Source organism: Mytilus galloprovincialis, chromosome 6 (assembly GCF_965363235.1).
Source record: "Mytilus galloprovincialis chromosome 6, xbMytGall1.hap1.1, whole genome shotgun sequence".
Lineage (NCBI taxonomy): Eukaryota > Metazoa > Mollusca > Bivalvia > Mytilida > Mytilidae > Mytilus > Mytilus galloprovincialis.
Window position 1 is genome coordinate 11,464,689 of NC_134843.1, and position 6,096 is coordinate 11,470,784.

The window sequence follows — 6,096 nt, forward strand, 5'->3', positions numbered from 1 at the left end:
CTGCAAAAATAAACAGATTAACAACCTTTTTGATATGATTACTGTTCTCATGGTAAGTGTCTATCTAATGAGTTGTATTCTCAAGTTGCTTCTTGAACCTGCTGTGTAATTTATAAATAATACACGATGATCTTGAAGTATAGATTCTGGGTACTGACATTGTTTATCATCTTAACAATGTGTTGTAGTATTTTTTTATTTGTCTTTATGAATATTACTGTCACTGTTTAGGCTGTTCTAGGTCACATTTTTAGACGTAACTCTGTACTTATACATCCCGTCTTTGTGCTGTTTTTCTATGAAAGTTTTCATATTCTTGTCTTTTATTTTAGGTTATATGTCTTCTTGTGTTTTGTGTTTCGTTTATACATATGACGTGGCTCTGTGCCTATATATCCGTCATTGTGTTATTGTTCTATGATGTTTTTCTTGTCTTTCATTTTTGCCAGTGTGCTATGCCTTTATGCCTTTTTGTATTTCTTTGATATATATAGCGTGGTTTTGTACTAATACATCCCGTCATTGTGTTATTGTGTTATTGTAAAGTTTTGTATTCTTAACTTTCATTTGTCCTGATGTGCTTTGCCTTATTGCTTTTTTGTGCGTCTTTGTTAAATATTTATTAATCTTTATAGCGATTAAGGTTGACTGCTGTACCCCTATTGTTGACATTTTAACCTATTATGTCTGTTTGTTTTGTTCACACATCGTTGTCAATATAACGATATTTTATGAGACTGCCATACAAGTGATTGGTTAAGCTAGTTATAAAACCAGGTTTAATCCACCATTTTTTACATAAGGAAATGCCTGTACAAAAGTCAGGAATATAACAGTTGTTATCCATTCATTTGATGTGTTTGAGCTTTTGATTTTGCCATTTGAATAGGAAATTTTCATTTTGAGTTTTCCTCAGAGTTCAGTATTTTTGTGATTTTACTTTCTACTGACATTCTATTCTATTCTATGGATATTGTATATCCTTTATTTGTTCTTGTGTCTCACTTTTAAATATTATTTCATGTTGTATTACTATTGTGTCAATTATTATTAGTATAATCATTACATATGAATCATGGAGTAAAGTACTATGTCAATCCAATCAAATATATGCATTTCATCATATATAAAAGAACTCGTCAAAGAAACCATGCTTATATATTAAGACGCGCAATTCGTCTACATCGATTTTTTCTTCTATTTCCATTAATGGAATATTGACTGAGTGTTGATTCGCATGCCGTGCAAATATATCACCCGGTTTCGCATCCTTTGAAGTTACTGTGTTCCCATATACGAACATAATTTATGCAGTCCTCACACTTTTATCAAACGTGTCCTTCACATGTAAAAAAAAATAGAATTCATTAAACACTAATTAAAATATTCCACATCTCCTTTTATTTCTTTCAATACCAATTAAAGTACCGCCATTGAAGTATTTGGTGTGTCGGACGCTTTTTTTCTGGATTTTCCTCCAGTAAAGCTTCAACTTGAAATAAAAAGGAAACCGAGGTGTATAGAACAACTAATTTATACAATACAGGCAACAGGAGTATACTTCTGTTCAATAGTCGCAAATCGATTAAACGAAAACAAACGTGGGTCATAAACCAAAACAGAAGAAAACACATCAACTATAAGAGTAAATAACGGAACAACAGAAGCACTGAACTGCTACAAAAACCACACACCAACATACATATGTAGCCATGGTTTTTTCAGTTAGTTTTCGACTTATTAGCTTGAATGTTGCTTTGGTATCTTTTTGGTATATATTGTTGGAAAATATCGTATATTACCCATAACCTGAAAATAAAATGCAGAGTTTACAAAGGAATTTTATTTGAACAACGAGAAAAAACAATGTAAAGTACAAAAGTCAAAAGTCTGAGATAAGTCAATTGCTTGTTGGTAATTTTACAAAATTTGATTAAGAAACTATAAATCAGAATCATAGTGGTTTGATTTAATATGAAACAAATACATACATGACGTTAAGTTTCACAAATTTGGCAATATTAATGTTGGTTAAAAGTGTATAAGTGAAATGTCAAAAATAAGAAATATGAAAATTCTGATTTTCACTGAATTGAATGACTATAGAAACATTATGTCAAAGTTTAAAATCATTTTAATCACTTGTCAGAAAGATTTATGTAATAGATATTTTACACCATAGAAATTTACGTAGATTGTGCATTTTTTAATTGTTGAATACAGCTAGGAATGATACAGTAAGTAATACCTCATAGTTAGTTTTTCATTTTATCAATCTTCACACCCCCTACAAAAAGAAACAAAAACCTTACAATCTTCATTATATATAGCTGAATAGACAGACAGAAGTACTAACATAACTGCTTTTACAGGTATACAATATTAAGTAATGATGAAGGTATACAAAGTTACATTTACCTAAGAGATACATGTCTTACGTTTTCTTTACAGCCGATTTCATTGAGTTTGTAGGCATAGGTAATGTCTTGTGTTAGCTTGCTTGCTAGCTGAACTGTGAAGTAATTATCATGTTAGGTAAACTACCCTCTTTTAAGGGTCTGAATAACTATAAGAACAAACAAATATGTAACAAAGAAGCACAAAATGGCATATAGACCAAACATATTAGCAAAAATACATATACGTCATATATGTGTCAATGAAACATAATAACGACAAAGCACATTAGTTAACACATCTAAATATATCACATTAACTCGGAAAGAAACCTGACTGGAAAATGCGTCACCAAGTTAAGTGTATCTTACTTTGCTTATATCAGCCATAAACCGTTGTTCACCATTCTACATTCAAATATTTAGATTTAGAACTGAGAAAAAAATGCCACTACATATTGCATCGATCATTTTCTTGATGACTGTAAAATGTATTTATTGTTGGTTTTATTCATTCTCCCGCATACCAACTTTTTAGCGATATTTTAAAAATTGCCATATAAGTTGGAGGTTTGGCTAGCCATAAAAACCGGGTTCAACCTACTATTTTATTCTTAAAATGTTCTGTACCAAGTTATATCATTAATACTTACAATAAAATTTAGTTTAATCTTTCAAATCCTTGATAAGGATTTAGAACCTAATATGCATCCCATCAGAAAACTACAAAACTATACACATTTGTGTATTTTGTATCAAAAACAAAACAGAGACATGATTTGCCAAAACACAAAACACATTTGTATAATACGCAGCTCGGTTTCTTTTTCTGAAATCATACGCACTCGGTTCGTTATAATGACTTGATAAATTTATTTGATTCGAGTATTCAATTGTTTTGTAATGTATCTTTATATCATAGAATTAAAAAGTAATGTGTTAATGATGGTAACAGGTGCTGTTTATTCATGTTTATATCTGGATATGCATTAGAGATGACGCTAAGTTGCAAAACTTGCGCTTGATCCATTTGTTTCTTAAACAAAAATATGGGTTTTTCCTTGCCTTAGAAATATTTATAAAACATGTCTTCAAACAGGATTAACACGCTTATATTCAATATCAGAGAAACGGAGACGAAATACAAATTAAGTAGTTTGTAATGAAGTAAAACATGGATAAACGGAACTAAGTTATTTGAGCTCATGACCACAGAATATTGTATTTTAACAATTAACATAATGTTCCACATTGTGCCATCTGTTCTGATTTTCTTAGAAAATAACACACAAGTGATATTGTATAAATGCGTGAAAAGTACAATTTAATAATTCATATATACATACATATTAAATTAACTATAAAACACTAATTTATTTATCCATAGTTGTACTTTAGAGAAACTTGAGTCATAGCATTTTTTTTTTCATTGGTAATTTTGAACTTTTACACTTTAAAAGACATTTAACATCATCATACGCATGTGTTTTTTCTTCTTTTTTTCTTCATACAAAATGTCAAATTATACGTTTGCAGTTGCTCAAACGAAAAAAACTAAACCGTGCTTCATACCAAATAACCTTTCATCAACGACATAATTAGAAATAAAACAATTAGTTATTTATTAATTAAAGCAATTGAAAATAGTACTTTATGATTTTCGTGCGTCCTAAGCACTTGTCTTGATTCAACTGTTGTATATTGAAAGACGTTATTACCAGTGACCTTTTGAACATTGTTAATAACACTTCTCTACAAAATGTGTTATCGAAAGGTCCGAAATATCGTGAGCCTAAATCCATCAATTGGAAATACAACTTTAAAATTTTGATGGATTCAGTTGAGGATTATGCCAGCCAATGGGCTTAGCGCGAGAAGGAAAACGTAGACACTCTTTCCGAATGGATTAAGGCAGTAAGGTCGTTGATACAAATCAGAATTAAGAAACTGAATGGGTCTATCAATGCCCATGCTACGTCAATCTTTAAAGACCCAAATGTTGCAAAACACCTATCCTACCTCCATGACAAATATATTGTTGTCCCCGCAGATAAAGCCCAAAACAACATCGTTTTTGTGTGTAAAACTCATTACATTAACTGCTTGATAAACGAATTAGGTATTGACAATTCACTTGGAAACTCAACATATACCCTCACGACACTTACCAAAGAGGAAATCCTGGATAATCATAGGTCTGTTCTGTGTTCCTTTGGAATTTCAACCAAAGATGAAGAACTGGATCTTCCATCACTGTATTGGATACCTAAACTACATAAGTGTCCTTACAAACTACGGTATATTGCTGGGTCTTCCAAGTGCTCCACGAAACCTCTTTCTAAATTATTAACATCTATTTTATCAGCAATCAAAGACGGGCTTCAAAATTATTGTGAAACTGCCTATTCTAGAGGTGGCGTGAATCAGATGTGGATACTTAAAAATTCCAAAGATCATTTTGTACAAACAATCTAACTCTTTTTCATCTTGAACAGTATTAAAACATTTGACTTTTCTACTATTTACACAAGTATTCCACATTCCAAACTAAGAGACAAATTGAAAGACTTGGTATTGCTATGCTTCATAAAAAAGAATGGCCAACGTAGATACAAGTATCTTGTCTTAGGGAGGGATAAATCCTACTTTGTAAAGGATCACTCTGATTTAAACAAAAAATTCTCTGAAACTGACATTATCAAGATGCTTGATTTCTTGATTGACAACATATTTGTTACGTTCGGAGGACGTGTTTTCAACAGACTGTCGGCATTCCAATGGGAACAAACTGTGCCCCTCTACTTGTCGACTTGTTTCGTTATTATTATGAGACTGACTTCATGCAGGAACTTCTTAGGAGGAAAGATAAGAAGTTAGCAATATCCTTTAACTCTACTTTCCGCTATATAGATGATGTTCTTTCACTAAATAATTCAAAATTTGGTGACTATGTGGAACGCATCTATCCCATCGAGCTAGAGATAAAGGATACTACAGATACAGTTAAGTCGGCCTCATATCTTGACTTACATCTAGAAATTGACAATTAGGGTCGGTTGAAAACAAAACTTTACGACAAAAGAGATGATTTCAGCTGTGAACTTTCCATTTCTAAGTAGCAACATTCCAGCAGCACCTGCATACGGGGTATATATCTCCAAATTGATACGATATTCCCGTGCTTGCATTTTCTATCATGATTTTCTTGATAGAGGGTTGCTGCTCACAAGGAAGCTATTAATCCATGAGTTCCAAATGGTGAAGTTGAAATCATCCCTTCGTAAATTTTACGGACGCCATCACGAGTTGGTTGACAGTTATGGAATAACCGTTTCACATATGATATCGGATATGTTCCTTACGTCGTAACTACAATCCCTTTTCCTTTCATGAATGTGACCTACCGAATTAGACTATTTACCGGATTTGTTATCACATAAGCAACATGACGGGTGCCACATGTGGAGCAGGATCTGCTTGCCGTTCTGGGGCACCTGAGATCACCCCTAGTTTTTTGGTGGGATTCGTGTTGTTTATTTTTTTAGTTTTCTATGTTGTGTCATGTGTGCTGTTGTTTGTTTGTCTTTTTCATTTTTAGCCATGGCGTTGTCAGTTTGTTTTAGATTGATGAGTTTGACTGTCCATCTGGTATCTTCCGTCTCTCTTTTAAAACAGAAATTAAAAAAACAAAACTCATCAT